The 14,596-nt window shown below is 52.0% G+C and overlaps 1 long non-coding RNA gene across 1 annotated transcript; it reads right to left on the reverse strand.

The window, feature by feature from the left end:
• Nucleotides 1-5,991: 5,991 nt before the first annotated feature.
• Nucleotides 5,992-10,895, reverse strand: LOC120755964 (uncharacterized). Its single transcript, XR_005701958.2, has 4 exons — nt 9,881-10,895; nt 8,155-8,317; nt 7,467-7,549; nt 5,992-6,898 (listed from the first exon to the last, which is right to left on the reverse strand). It is a non-coding gene; the product is annotated as an uncharacterized LOC120755964 (long non-coding RNA).
• Between the last annotated feature and the right edge of the window lie 3,701 nt (nt 10,896-14,596).

Raw genomic sequence — 14,596 nt, forward strand, 5'->3', positions numbered from 1 at the left:
GCCAGGCCCCGACACACCCCTGGGCTCACTCCACCCCTGCCTGGGCATTTCCTTGGATCCCCAGGCTCAGGAGCAGCTCTGAGGCACTCCTAATTGGCACGTGACAAAGTGCCTGCCACACGTTGGTCAATACCAATTAGCATAGTTATTAAATGAATGAGTGTGTTGGCAGCAGTTATCTCATTACCTTAACAAAGTGCATCAGGGAGAGGCATCAAACCCTGTGGAGCAGCAGGAAAACCACCTGCCCTAGGATAAGGGACAGAACAGGACTTCGGGAGCGAGTCCAGGGGTGAGCCATGAAGATGATTAGAGGGAAGGAACACATGTCCTATAGGGAAAGGCTGAGACAAGTGGGATTGTTTAGCCTGGAGAAGAGAAGCTTCAGGGAGAATTTAGAGACCCTTGCAGTGCCTGAAGGGCTCCAGGAGATGTTGAGAGGGACTTTGGACAAGGGCCTGGAGCGTCAGGGCAAGGGGGAATGGCTTCCCACTGCCAGAGGGCAGGGTTGGATGGGATACTGGGAAGGAATTCTTCCCTGTGAGCGTGGTGAGGCCCTGGCACAGGTTGTTCAGAGGAAGCTGTGGCTGCCCCATCCCAGGAAGTGTCCAGGTTGGATAGGGCTGGGAGCAGCCATGCCCCTGCCCGTGGCAGGACGTTTGGAACACGGTGAGCTTTAAAGATCCAACCCAGACCACTCCATGGCTCTCTGAAATCCCTGCTCCCCGGGCAGCACCCACTGTCTAACACAGGTGAGCTTGCTGAGCAGCTCCCAGCTCCCACCACTTCCAGGGTAATACGACTCAGAAGTTTGGGGTTTTTTTCCTTCTGCAGAATTAATTTCTTGGAAGCCAGGGAACAGGAGTAATGGGAGAGGCCAAGCAACCCGAAATTACATTTACCAGGCTACAGAAGGCTGGTGCTTTTTATTTCTTTCCCTCTTTACATATCCCCCTCAGGCCGAGCTCAGCCTATGGGTACCACTGTTATCAGAGAGCAGTCGGGGAGAGTTGAGACTTTGTGCCTGGGAACCAAAACAGACCCTGTGCACTGTTTTAATTTAATGCTCATGAAAGGCTGCAATTCTGCTTTCTTCCTTTGCTTTTTCCCTCCTTGGAATCAGTATGGCAGAGCCTGGGTGGTGGAAGTTTCTCTGTCTCTTATGTCAGGGCTGGCGTGGAATGGAATTACAGGATGGTTTGGGTGGGAAGGGACCATCTCATTCCACCCCCTGCCATGGGCAGGGACAGCTTCCACTATCCCAGGCTGCTCCAAGCTCCATCCAACCTGGCCCTGGACACTGCCAGGGATCCTGGGGCAGCCACAGCTTCCCTGGGCACCCTGTGCCAGGGCCAATCATTCCTCCCTCTGCAAGGGAGAGCGCCGCTATTATGGGTGGAGAAGTTGCCGGTTTTGCGTTTTCGGCTGTGAAAATGAGCAAGACCAGGGGGTTCTGGCTGCTAAAACAGACCCAGAGCAGAGTAAGGGCCTGGGGGAAGAGGGAGGAAAATCTGTGACCCCGTTGAAGCTGCACCTGGCTCTACTCACCATTTTGCCTTTTCTGTCCAGCCCTGACTTCTTTCCCTCTCTATTTTCCTTAAGTTTCTCCATCCCTTGACAAGCTGAGAAGCACCATCAATCCCTTGAGCACGCTCCTCACACCCAGAGGCTGATCCAGGATGGATGGAGGGCATCAGTCTTCCCTACTGCTGAGTCTACCGCATATCAAATGCAAGCAGCACACTGAGTAACTCATCGTACCTGTGTGCCTATTAAGCAAAAATTAAAAGAAAATTACACGGGGAAGTCAGCAGCAAGTAGGAGGGGACGGGTTGTAATTATCTGGCTATTAATTGGCGTAAAGTTCCACTTTAATGCTCTCAGGTCCGTGTCGCTATTTCCTAGGGAAATTTTCTCTCTATTAGTTTTGGATGACAACTGGGATTCTCTCTGGAAGCTCCGAGTCCACCCAAAAAGGTGACTTTCAGCTTCAGTCCCCCAGCAGGTTTTTTTTCCTGAGTTCCTTTTAGCAAGTGCTTTTCTCCTGCTTGGAAATTGAAGGAGAAGGGGCTGTAGTTTAGAGAGAAACCTTTAGGTCCCCACAGCTCCTGCTGGGGGGCTGCAAGAGCAGCTTGAAGGGTGTTTGCATCCACCGGAGCAGGGCTGACCTGCCTTTCCCCCGTGGAAGGAAGCCTTTGACTTCCAGAGGAAATTTGATGCAAAACTGAGAGCGGTTTTCCATCAGGAAAACGTTTTCACGCACTGGGGGACGAAATTAGGGGGCTGTTTCTAACACAGCTTCATCTGCGCAAGGTGGAGGTGGGGAAAGCAAAGTTTCAGCTTTTACCATTGGATGAGGATAACCAAGCGTGGCCCTTTTAAAATTCAGCCCACGTGGAAACGTTTGCTCCAAACACAAAATCCAGAAATAAAAGAACTCGAGGGACTGTTCCCCCACGGTTCCTGCCAGCCCTGGGAATTCCCGAGGGAGAGCCGAGTGCCTCCTGTCCAGGCGGCTGCTTGGCCAAAACCTGCCAATTAAACAGACCCAGAATGTTCTGCATCCATCAAACCCCGTGGAGAATTTCAAGGAGTGATGTGCAGGCTGCTGCCAACTCACCTGGCGAGGGACCAGGCAGCCCATCCTCCTCCTCCGTGCTGCTCCTGCCACGCAGGACGCGGCTGTGCCGCCGAGCAGGGGGAGCTGCAGATGTTTGCTGCTGAACCAACACACACACACAGGCACTCACAGCTCTCCAGGAGAGGTGGGAAGCCTGGCCTTTCCTCCTCGGGAATCCCACAGGCAGCTGGAAGACGCTGGAGCAGCAGGCGAATCTGCTGGGCTATTACAAACTGGGGGCGGGGGGGGGGGAGAGAAAATGAAAGTTTTTCGGTTATTCTTTGCTAAAACAAGGTGTTTCCATGGATAAATCAAAGCGCTCTCAGTTTTGCATCACATTTCCTCTGGAAGTCAAAGGCTTCCTTCCACGGGGGAAAGGCAGGTCAGCCCTGCTCCGGTGGATGCAAACACCCTTCAAGCTGCTCTTGCAGCCCCCCAGCAGGAGCTGTGGGGACCTAAAGGTTTCTCTCTAAGCTACAGCCCCTTCTCCTTCAATTCCCAAGCAGGAGAAAAGCACTTGCGAAAATGAACTCAGGAAAAAAAAAATATATATAAAGGAAAAGGGGGAAGTAGGGGAGAAATAGGGGAAAAAAACAAACAGGAAGAAACACCAGGGAAAAAGGAAAACAAAAATCCCAGGAAAGAGGAAGGAGGGATTTTATTCAGTTCACAGCTTGGAAGCTCAGAGCAAAGAATAAGGAATTCTCCCTTCATGCCATGGTTCTCCATTGAATGCAGTAACATTGAACTTTTGAAAAAACCAGGCCTCCCCTATGGCTAATTGTCAGCATTCCAAACCCTTAAGAATTTTTAAAAATTCTGGGTTTCTCTCCATATCTCCCTCCAGTTTCCAAACCCAGTAGAGCAAACTTCCCTGTGCTACACCAAGGCTTAGGAATCTTCTCTGTCACCTGGCTGCAGCAGCCAGAGTCATGAATCCCCGCACGTGGCATGGGGGTTGGGATGAGATGATCTTCAAGGTCCCTTCCAAACCCAAACCACTCTGTGACTCTACGAAAAAAATGAGGATTTTATGAAACTTCAGAGAAAATCCCCAGCTGTGGAGGCTCAGCACACTGCTCTGGTAAAGTAAAAAAGACTTTACTTTGCCACTTGTCCCAGAGAGTCATTCCCTTCCAAATTTGAAATTATTTTTAGTCCACATGTAGGTTGATAAGTTGCTTTTTCTTCATGGCTTTGCACCTCAGCAGAGAGAAGGGAAACACCAGTGCCACCATCAGAGGTCTTTTAGTACTTAAAGGGGCTACAGAAGAGCCGGAGAGGGACTTTGGACAAGGGGGAATGGCTTCATGCAGACAGAGGGCAGGATTAAATGGGATATTGGGAAGAAATTCTTCCCTGTGAGGGTGCTGGAGCCCTGGCACAGCTGTTGGGTGTCACCAACAGCTTCCAGCAGCTGCCAACAGCTGTGTCCACCCAGGATGGGGAGATGCTGGTGGATTCAGAGCCTGCCAGCTCTGAAAACATCCAGCATCCTCCGGCTCCGAAGGTGCTCTGGGCACCTGCTGTCAGAGAGACAGAGGGAGCAGAGGAAGGAGCCTTGGGGGACACAGAGCTCCCACAGACACAGTGGGAGCTGGGGGACACAGCGACCGTGGCAGTGGAAAAAAGCCACAGGACTCCCTGTGCTGGAAAAAAACCAATGCCCCCAGCAGCCAGGGCCGAGTCAGAGCCCCCCCAGCCCTGTCAGGAGTGACAGGGCAGCACTGCCACCGCTTTGATCCACGGGCAGCCGCGGAGCTGGAAGGGATCCGGGAAGATCAATGCACCATTAGAGAAAGCACCCAGGGCTGCCAGTCAATACCCTGCAAAGACACTGCAGCCTGTGACAGCCACACCAGCAACCTGCTGCTATTGACACCAGAATGGCAGGCTTCAAAATCCAGCGGCTTCTGCTTCTGCCTCCCCATGCTCACTAAATTAACCCCAAATCTCATTGTTTACCCTCACCCCTAATAAGCTCTCATGGCTCACAGAAAATGGTATTCCAGGCCCTTTCCTGAGCAGGCAAGAGCCTTTGTTCCCGTTCATCCTGGGAAAAAGAAGGGTTTAGATAATCTCAGAATGCCAGAAAGCAATTTATTTTGACCTAGACTGTTTCTGCAATGTCATCTCTTGGCTCCAGCACGTGGGAAGCTTCCTCAGCCTGGTGTTGACACCACAGAGCTCCGGTGGGGAGCACCCAGTGCTGTGGCCCTGGATGGGGACAAGGCTGTAGCACACAGCTCCATGCCCAGACAACACCCTGCAGAGGTGTGAGCTGCAGGACAGCTGGGCACAGCAGCTGGGATGGGGGGTTACGCTGGGTATTGCACATGCCAAGTCCCTGATGCGGACATGGAAGAGACTCCAGAGGGAATCCTGTCACTAAACCATCACAGGACGGTCGGGGTTGGAAGGAACTTAAAGAACATCCAGTTTTACTCTCCCAGACATGGCCAGGGACACATTCCACTATCCCAGGCTGCTCCAAGCCCCATCCAGCCTGGCCTCGGACACTTCCAGAGACCCAGGAGCAGCCACAGCTTCTCTGGGCACCCTGTGCCAGGGCCTGCCCAGCCTCACAGGGAAGAATTTCTTCCCAATATCCCATTTAGCCCTGCCCTCTGTCTGCATGAAGCAATTCCCCTTGCTCAAAGTCCTCCTCCAGCTTTTTTGTAGCCCCTTTAAGTACTAAAAGACCCTAAATGGCCACAGCTAGGTCACCCTGGCGCTTTCTCTTCTCCAGGCTGAGCAGTCCCAATTCTCCCAGCCTTTCCTCACAGGAGAGGACCTCCCCTCATGAGAGGCTCCATCCCTCCAATCACCTTCATGGCCCTCTCCTCTGGACTCACTCCAACAGCCATGTCCCATTTATCCGGAGCCGCACCAGCTCTGACCCAGTGATCCATAAGGCACACTCAGTCCTTTCCCCACAGCAGCAGGGAGAGACTGGAAGTGATGGAGTCCCACTGCTGTTCCTAAGCCACCGGCTGAGTTCAGCTCCTTGCCTCCAGGATGTTCTTGGCACCCTCACGCCCGGGAGGTTTCCTTGGAAAGCGAAAGCAGAGAACATCACAGAGCAGGAGAGAGCTGCAGCGCTCTCAAGAGCAGCTCAGGGTCAGCGTGCGTGTCCCTTCCAGCTTCCCCAGTCTGGCTCTCTCCTTCCCTAGAAACACACGGAGCCATCCACAACAAGGTCTGCAGCAACCTGGGCCAGGAGCACCAAAAAGCAGCAGTCACTGGTGGGAACCCCCGCTGCAGACCCCCAACAGCCCCCGCACAGCCCAGCAGAGCTTCTCAGCTCTGCCCCACCCCAGCTGCTCAGGGGCTGCAGTAACTCATCTCTCTGTCAACAGGGAATATTTTTAAATGCCTTCCTCCCTGCAGGCAGGCAGAAGCCTCCTCTGTTCTTCCCAGGCAGATTCCTTTTTTATTATTATTTTTATTTTCCCTCTAGATGAGGAGTTTAAATCATCCTGTCTCCTTTTAGGGTGTGGGAATGACAGTCACGGGGCAGCCCCCAGGAAGACTCAGAATTGCTTGTGGCAGGCGGTCGGGAAGAAGAGCTGAAACTTTGCGCATCCAAACTTCTGAGTTCGGAGCACAAAGCGAAGCTTGTCTTGCCTTTCCTTCCCGAAGCTACATAAAAATAAACCCAGGCTCCCTCCTTCTTTTTGGCAGCCGGCAGCACATCCTGCCGAGCAACCTTGTGTCCTGAGACTCTTGCACTGGGCTGGGAAAGGAGAGGAGAAGCTCAGCCCGTTCCCTGGCTGGCTCCCACTGAGCTTTATTTCACTCTGCGTGCTTCCCAGGGGGACATTGATGTGGACAGGCATCTGGAAAGACTGCAAGAGTTTCATCAGCGCTTTGTTTTGCTCTGTGCTTTCCACGCTCGGGGTGTTGTTACCGCGCTGCTCTGGTTGTGCAACAGCCCCACAAACGGCGCTGGGCTGCTTTGAAGGGGGAGGAGGAGCTGGGCCACTGAAGAGCCACCGAAATCCCTGCGGTTCCTGAAGGCCCACACTGGATGCATTGCAGTAAGTCAGCAGAAAGCAAATAAACAGGCAGACAGGATAAACAGGCTCTGCAGCCCAGTGTTCCCTGAGAAAAGTGATTTTTTAAATGTTTTTGTTGATTGTTGTTGTTGTTGTTGTTGTTATTCCCTCTAATGCCCATCGCTTTGTCAGCAAGTCTGTGTGTGCTGGGACATGGTTTGTCTCCCGGGCCTGCAGACCCAAACCACTGATGGACAAAACGCTCGCTGGGCTGCCTTCCCTGTGGACGGGGAGCCGAAATGCCGGTCACAGAGGTGGGGACGCCCTGCCCGGCAGCTTCACCCCTTCTGCAAACCCAGCTGCCAACACCTGGCCACCCCCAGCCCGCAGGGAGCCCCCTCCCCGCCGGTGTCCCGGGATGACAGAGCTCACACACCGCCAAACTAGCGGCACAGAGATCAGCCACCCACTCTGGATGCTCGGAAAACTCTCCGTGGAGACATCCCGAGACCTCTGGAATAAAAAGCCCAAGGGCAGAGGAGGCCTTTCTCTGGGCTGATGGTTTCGTTCCCCTTTAAAGACCTCTGTGAGTAATTAAAGCTCCTGTTTCTAAGCTGCTTGGTATTTTAATTGATTTTCTGCACTGGCTGCCCACGGTGTAGTCATTCAAGTCCGACATTTGTCTTGCAAGCCTCGAATGAGCAGCGAGGGAAAGCGACCTTCCCACGAGGCCGTCACGGTCGGAGCCGGCTTGCTCCTGGTGGGACCACCTGGATGCCAAACCCATGCCCTGATCTCCACCCGGGAGCAGCTCAGGGCAGGAAGAGCTTCCCACCATGACTTTGTACCTGTTGTTCCTCCTGGGAATTTTCTCTGGGCTGTCCCTTTTCCACAGGGAAAGAAGAGATTGATCTCCTGTGCGGTCAGATTCCTGTCAAGAGAAAAGTGGGAGCGTGGGAACAGGGACTGAAGTTTTCAAAGGAGGTGAGAATACAGCTTGCACTGAAATTCAGGAGCACTGGAGGAGATTTTTGGATTAAACAACAGAGTTTATTCCAATCTATAATTCGGGTTGGAAGGGACCTTAAGGATCATCCCATTCCAACCTCCTGCCTTGGATGGGAAGGCCACTCATTAGGTCAAGTTGCTCAGGGCTCCCTGAGTCCAACCTGGTGTGGAACACTTCCAGGGATGGAACATCTACAACCTACAGTCCTAAATCCACCCCAAACTCCTATCAGCAAAGCAAAAATCTAGGGCTTGCTGGTTTTTCAGGTTTTATTTTTCTTTTAGCAGGACCCCAGAGTTGATGACAAATAAGCCAAGCTTTAAGAGTGGAAAAATCAAGCTCTGGCCACTTGGTTAAAAAAATAAAATCACTGTCAGTGGGATAAGATCCCTAAATCCGCAGAGGGACTGCTGGAGGTCACAACACCAAATCCAGAGATGAAGGTTTTCCCCAGCAGGTGGAAAAAAGCCAACACCTTGCCTTTCCAGAATGTTTTTTTTTTTCTGGCTAATGCTCATGGCCTGTACCTGGGAAAAGCCTGCACATGGAGCCTCTAGTCAAGAATCCAGGAGGCACAGGGAAAATCCAGCTCCCAGGGCTGAGAGTTCTATAAAGTTGGGAGCCTTCCTGCTGGAGGGATGCATTCCTCTGTGCTGCAGACAGCCTGAGCCTCCAGCCTCCTCCAGGAATCTGAAAATAAGCCATGCATATAATAGGTGCACATTTAGCATGGAAGGAAGATGCTTCACAGAGGACAAATATTAAACTGTAAAATATATCAAGAGACATTTCCTGGGAACACTGAATTTAACCCAGCTCTTAGCTGAGCAGGAAGCTCCCAGGAGCTATGGCTGTGTCTGGTGGAGGAACAAAAACCTGGAGGAGGCTTCACAAGAGAAAGCTGCCTGGATTTCCTCGGGGTGTTAGGGAAAAGGGCCAGTGCAGGACTCTTCCCTGCTGTCAGCGTGGAGGTGGCACCGTCACCAGGTGTGCACGCCTCAAGGGACACCAGTGTGGCTGCTCGGTGTCACGCCCAAAGTCCACCCGACCCACCTCCTGCCCAGGCTGTGCCCATCAGCAGAAGTACTGGGAAAGAGAATAAAACAGAGCAAGCCCAACACACCCTCCCAGCAACCTGCTCTTTCCATGCTCCGAGCCAGATGCTGGCTTTTAGCTGCTCTTTAAAAATCTCGTGCTGGACCCTTTCTTCGAATTGGTCTCATCACTGCTGGAGCCCACCAACAATCTGGAATTCCAGAAGATCCTGCACAAAGCTGTTTGGCACTTCAGACCCATTATCTGCATGGCATTGTTTGTTTTAGGTTTAAAATACGTGGGTGGTAAACCCAGGTGAGGAGCAGCAATGCTTGTAAATGGAAATTTAATCCCATTCCTTCTCAATTTCCCATTAAAATGGGGAATAAAAGCCACATGGGAATGCCCCTCTTGGGCAAGGAGGAGGTCTTTACTAAGGTGAGTTCACTTGGTCACATGAAGCACAACTCTTGCACTAACACAAAGACCTTGTCTTCCTTCAGCAAGTGGGAAGCTGGGAAGAGAGCTACAAAAAACCTGAGCCTTTTTTCTTACAGTGTTTGTGGGACTCCAGAAAACAGTTTTGTTTCATTTTTCTTTTCTTCTCCTTTAAAATAGCATGAGACCATCTCAGGACCTCCCACACCCTTATCTCTCTGCATGCTCATACATCATCTTCCAGATGTTGAGACTCTGTGATAGTGATTTGGCTTTTAGAGCACCAAGCTCTTTGCTTATCTCCTTCCTACTTCTGTTCTCTACACTTCCAGCCAACCTGGTAAGGAGACCTGCATTTCCCTGAGAACAAAAGTTTAGGCTCTTAAGCCACTTATCTGGAGCAAACTGCTGTAACTCTCTTGTTTCGTCTGATACCAGGATTTATTTAGGGAGGCAGATCCGAGCCCCTGCAGTCCAGGCGTCTCCTGGAGCAGAACTTGGTCTGCCTCGGTTTTGGAGACCAGCGAGGGCTCCTCTGAGAGCCTGCAAAGGAGTTTATCCCTTCCCACTACCCACACCAGGAACCAGCACTGCTGGAACACAGCCGTCCATCCTCAGTGGACTGTCCCTTGTCCCATCCTTCGGTACTGATACAACCGAAGGGATCCTCCCAAAGCGTGCAGCAGGGAAAACTGATCCCCCGGCACGACTGCAGGCAGCCTGCCTTCCTGCACGCCCTGCCCTCACACCAGCTGGCAAACACAGTGCCCAAGCACCCACCTGAGGGCCTTCAGGTGAAAAATAACTCCATGCCATGATTTTCCTGACTCAGGAAAGGCATTGCCACACTTGTTGTATTCCAGAACTGATTTCTTTGCTGGCATAGAAGATGCAGAGCTGTTCTCCTTCCACGAGAGACAGAGCGAGTCCCGCAGCTCCCATCAAGCCGAGTGGCTCCAAGCAGCGGGTTGGAGGGCTTTTAGCTAAGGCATCCCTTGGTGATTAAAAGGTCACTAGAGGCAGATGGAGTTTTTCTCTACCTATCGTAAAGGCTGCCGTAAAAGTGCATAAGGCATAAATGCCTGACAGGTGCTTGTATATATGGAGATTCCCAGCACAGCAGCTGTGAATGATGGTCCTTCAGTTCCTCTGAGGAATCCCAGGGACAACCCTACACCCGAGAAGACATTTATCAGCCTGGTGCAAGGGCAGCCTGACCAGACTTGGGCAGAAGGGAAGGGGATGGGGATGTCCACCCTCACCCTTCTGATGCATTCCCCTCCACTTTCTATTTCAGTCAAACATCCTGACTTGGCAGACACCGGCTTTTATTCCTCCTCTCGGGTGAACGCTGACCCGGCAAAGCCTCCTGGATCATGCGGATCAAACCCATGGAAAAGGCACCAAGGGGTTCAGTAAGGATCCGTGTTGGAACAAGCAGCCAGCTGTGAGAGCAAGCAAGGGGAAGAAGCCAGGTTTCTCCTGGCTTGCAGTGGGAAGGAAAGCGACGCTGCTCGGGGACGGCTTGGCAGGGAGTTGGATTTGGAAAGGGGACAGAGGGAAGTTTCACACCGATGACGCTCACCAGGGCTTTGCAAATGCCACGTTGGCCTTTTCAGCCCGCACGGGAAAAGCGATTTTCACACCTAAGAGCCTTCTTCCACAAGCTGTCTAATGGCACTTTCACAATCAGCAGGCTGCTCCACCCTCTCCAGCTGAGATTCCTTCCTCACACGGCCGGTGGAGCACGGGGTTATTTTCCAACACTCGTGAGCACCAAAGATGAAGCTGAAAATTAAAACGAGCCAAAGCAGCCCCCCGCCTCCCCGCTCCCCACCCCTTTTAATAAAGCTACTGAATATCACATTCTCAGCATAGATTAACCCAAGCTTTGCTCCCAATTATTATTTCACTCTCCTAAGTACAGAAGCAAGGAAGGGGCTTGACAAATGAACCCAGCTCTGCCGTTAAGCTGCACTTCCACTTCTGCAAGTTTGTCTGAATCCTTACTGCTCAGCGAAATCCTCCCTCACACAAATCACTGGCTCTGTATTCCCAAGGCTTCTCACTGCACTCGGGACTCCAAGCCAGGGATTTTTCAGCCTTCTGGTTTGTGGGGCTGTGAACCCCATGGGGTGAATTCAGAGAGGTTTGCTTTCCTCTGGGTCTTGTCCCAGGCCCCTACAAAGAGCCCACAGCTCCTATGGGGTCATGCAGGACACACATGGGGGTGAACTATGCTAGAAACAGGTTTTCCTCGCAGGGGGAAAGTGAGGCTGCTGCTGGAGACCAGGTTATCTGGGGACTCACTCGTTACCACTCAGTCCTGAACATGGTGATGAAATGAAAACAGAAAAGAGAAGCAGGAGAGGATTGTGCTGCTCGGGGCTGGGATGCCTCCAAAGCCCCGCTCTGGGGAAAGCCCTCGGTCTCTCAGACCGGCAGTGGCCCCTCCGCAGAGAGGCGGCGGGGGGAAATCCAGCCCATCCCCTCCTCCTCGCCCTTCTCCCGGTGCAAATCAAGGCAGCTATGATTAGAGCCAGGGCTGGAGAGGGGAATGGTAAGGGATGGAGGAATCCCACGCCTTCCCCCGCCGGCATGTCAGGCTAATCAGATCCAGCAGCTCCTCCCGACTCTCTGAACGCTGCCCGTGTTCTCCCTGGAGCTCAGCTTTGATTCCAAGGCTGCGGTGCTGCAGGAACAAGTCTCAGCTGGTTCCACAGCCCGGCCCGAGGTTCAGGTCGGGAGTGGCAGCTGGGGTCCGTGAGGCTGACCCCCTGCTCCGTGTGCCGGCTGCACGGGCTGGGAGCTGCGCTCGGGATGTCCGTGATCCGCTCCTTTCGTTCTCCCAGGGTCAGACGCGGCGGCGCTGATTGCGGCTGCTCGCAGCGGATGCGGGACTCCAACCCGGCAGGAACTCCTCGGGAAAGCAAAGGACAGGGAAAACGCGAGTACAGCATCACGGCAAATCAGCCCCATCATTCTTAAAGGCTGATACACGAGTGCATTCACAGATGTAGCGCATCTTCAGCAGGCGAGGGATTACCCTGAGCCAGGTGTCTCGGAACGGCTTGAATTGGGAGGGACTCCAAAAATCATCTAATTCCACCTCCCACTACACAAATTTCCTCAAAGCCCCATCCAGCCTGGCCTTGAGCACTTCCAAGGATGGGATAGCTACAGCTTACGGAGAGGGGAGAGAGTTGCAGGGGCATTGGTTGCTCGCCCTGCCTAGAACAGAGGCTCTGACAGCAAAATCATGGCAGCAGCTGGATGCTTTTAGTCAGGAAAAAAAAGACAAACTTCATCCTATAAGAAAAAAAAAAAAATATTATCCATGTTCTCCCGTCTCCATCCCATTCCGTGAGACCCAGGATGTCCTTTATGGACACACTGAGGAGCGTGAAGGTGACTGTACCTAAGAAAAACATGCTTGGACACCTGATTGCTCCCTATGCCAGTAATGTATCACTGCTTTCAAAGGGGTTCTCTGCAAACTGCAAGATCCAAGTCCATTTAAACACGGGGAGAAAGCCAGGACCTGCCTGACCCCTCCTTGGAGATATCCAAAGGGGTGCCTCCGTAACTCATCTGCGGGTGGTAAACAAGGTGTTTGTCGTACAAGCTGCTCCAAAGTGAGCGCAGCAGGGTAAGTCCAAGATGAGGGCTAGGTTTAAAACACTTTTCAGCCTCAGTCCTGGCAGGGAGCAGTTCTTCAGTCTCTGGTGGTTTGCCAAAAGGATAATTTCTTACTGCTAAAAAGATGAGTGAGTGTGCAAACAAGCAGCACCTGTGCCTGGTGGTACAAGGGACACCTCTCCCCGTGGAAGGATTTCGCCTCTTGGATGGAACGGGCAGCCAAGGAGACAGGATAAGTCTTGTCCTGCTGCTCCTGGCCTACTCCGTGAGACATCACCACAACTGGCAAAGGCAGCATTCCTTACATACCTCATCAAAAGCAGAGCATGTTTAGAGAGGAAAACATCCTGGTAATAAATAGGCAGAATTTGCAGCCCTGAGCAGCCCATCTGAATAAACTGGTGTTGTTTGAGAGCTGCCCAAAAAGAGACTCCCAAGAGGGGAAGGAAGAAGATGGCCTCTGTTCATGATGCATCCTAAAGGATCCCCACATCCCTGTGCCAGGCCCAAACAAAACTCAGATTGGTCTTGGTTAGACTCTGGTTAAAGGCATTCTTTTCCACTGACTTCCTCAGAGCTTGGATCAGACACAAGAAGGGAGTGAGGTGTCAATACCAGTTCTTCAGACCCCAGGACCTCATTAGCAGAGGTAAAATATCATTAACAGTGTAAAAAAATCACACCCCAAAACAAGTGCTCTGGAAGTCAACAAATTAATGTCAAGGTGAATCAAAATGCTTCGTTTTACCCTCAGTATGGAGGTTTGGTTCTGATTTCAGTTGATTTATGTGAGTTTTTTAAAATAGTATATATTTTAGCAGAATAAATGAAAACACTATTTACTTCCTTCACTAGTGCCCTATTTCCAAACTCAGATACAAAGCTTGGGGAAAAAAAAACCCTCTTGACCACCTTTCTGTGCTGAAGCTCCATGGCCCGGGGTGGAGAGCCCCGAAGTGATGTCAGAAGGAATAAAAAGTGGAAGCAGGGCTGGGGTTTGAGTGCCAGGATGTGGCATTCCCAATCCCCAGTCCGTGAGTCAGCACTGGGATATCGCTGCTTTCCAGCAAAGCACCTGAAGGCAACTTGGGGTGTGTCCAAGGGTTGGTTTGTAGGTGGGGCTGAAGTATTCCCAGGGGAGGGGGTGAGGTGATTCCCATTTTAGCTGTGCGAATCTCTTCCCTCCCCTGTCAGCATCGATGGTCACCTGCTTCACTACACTTGTGACAGACAGAATAATTCCCTCCCCTTAAACACATCGGTTTTATGAACTGTAGCAGATGTTCCAGACAGCACATTACCCTGCCCCTGCCAGAAGGAAGGGAGGAACGCAGAGTTGTTTGGTTTGAGGAACCCTCTCAGATCCTCAGGTACAACCATTCCCGCAGCACTGCCAAGCCCACCGCTGCCCATGTCCCCACACTCCTTTTAAATCCCTCCAGGGATGGTGACTCTACCTGAAGAGCCTGTTCCAGGGCTTGCCAACCCTCTCCATGAAGAAATTTTTCCCAATATCCAACCTAAACCTCCCCTGGCACAGCCCGAGGCTGGCTGCCCTCACCTTGGCGCTCCATGATGGGCGGCTGACGGTGCAGCAGGAATTTTGTCTGGCCAAGCTGCACAGCCAAAGCTGGAGCCCAGCCAGGACAAGGGGCTCCTGCCGTCTCCTCCCGTTCCAGCCAGACATCCCAGGAGATCATTAACAACTGCACGTGACCGGCAGCAATAATTAATCACCAAAAGTTGTTATTTCTCAAAGCCAAGTCATGTTCTGTCTCCATCACGGGGTTGAGAGCAGTCAGTAACAGCGCTGGCAATTAAGGTTAGGCAAGATCTGATTAACAAGATAATGTTCAC

Source organism: Hirundo rustica, chromosome 8, assembly GCF_015227805.2.
Source record: "Hirundo rustica isolate bHirRus1 chromosome 8, bHirRus1.pri.v3, whole genome shotgun sequence".
Lineage (NCBI taxonomy): Eukaryota > Metazoa > Chordata > Aves > Passeriformes > Hirundinidae > Hirundo > Hirundo rustica.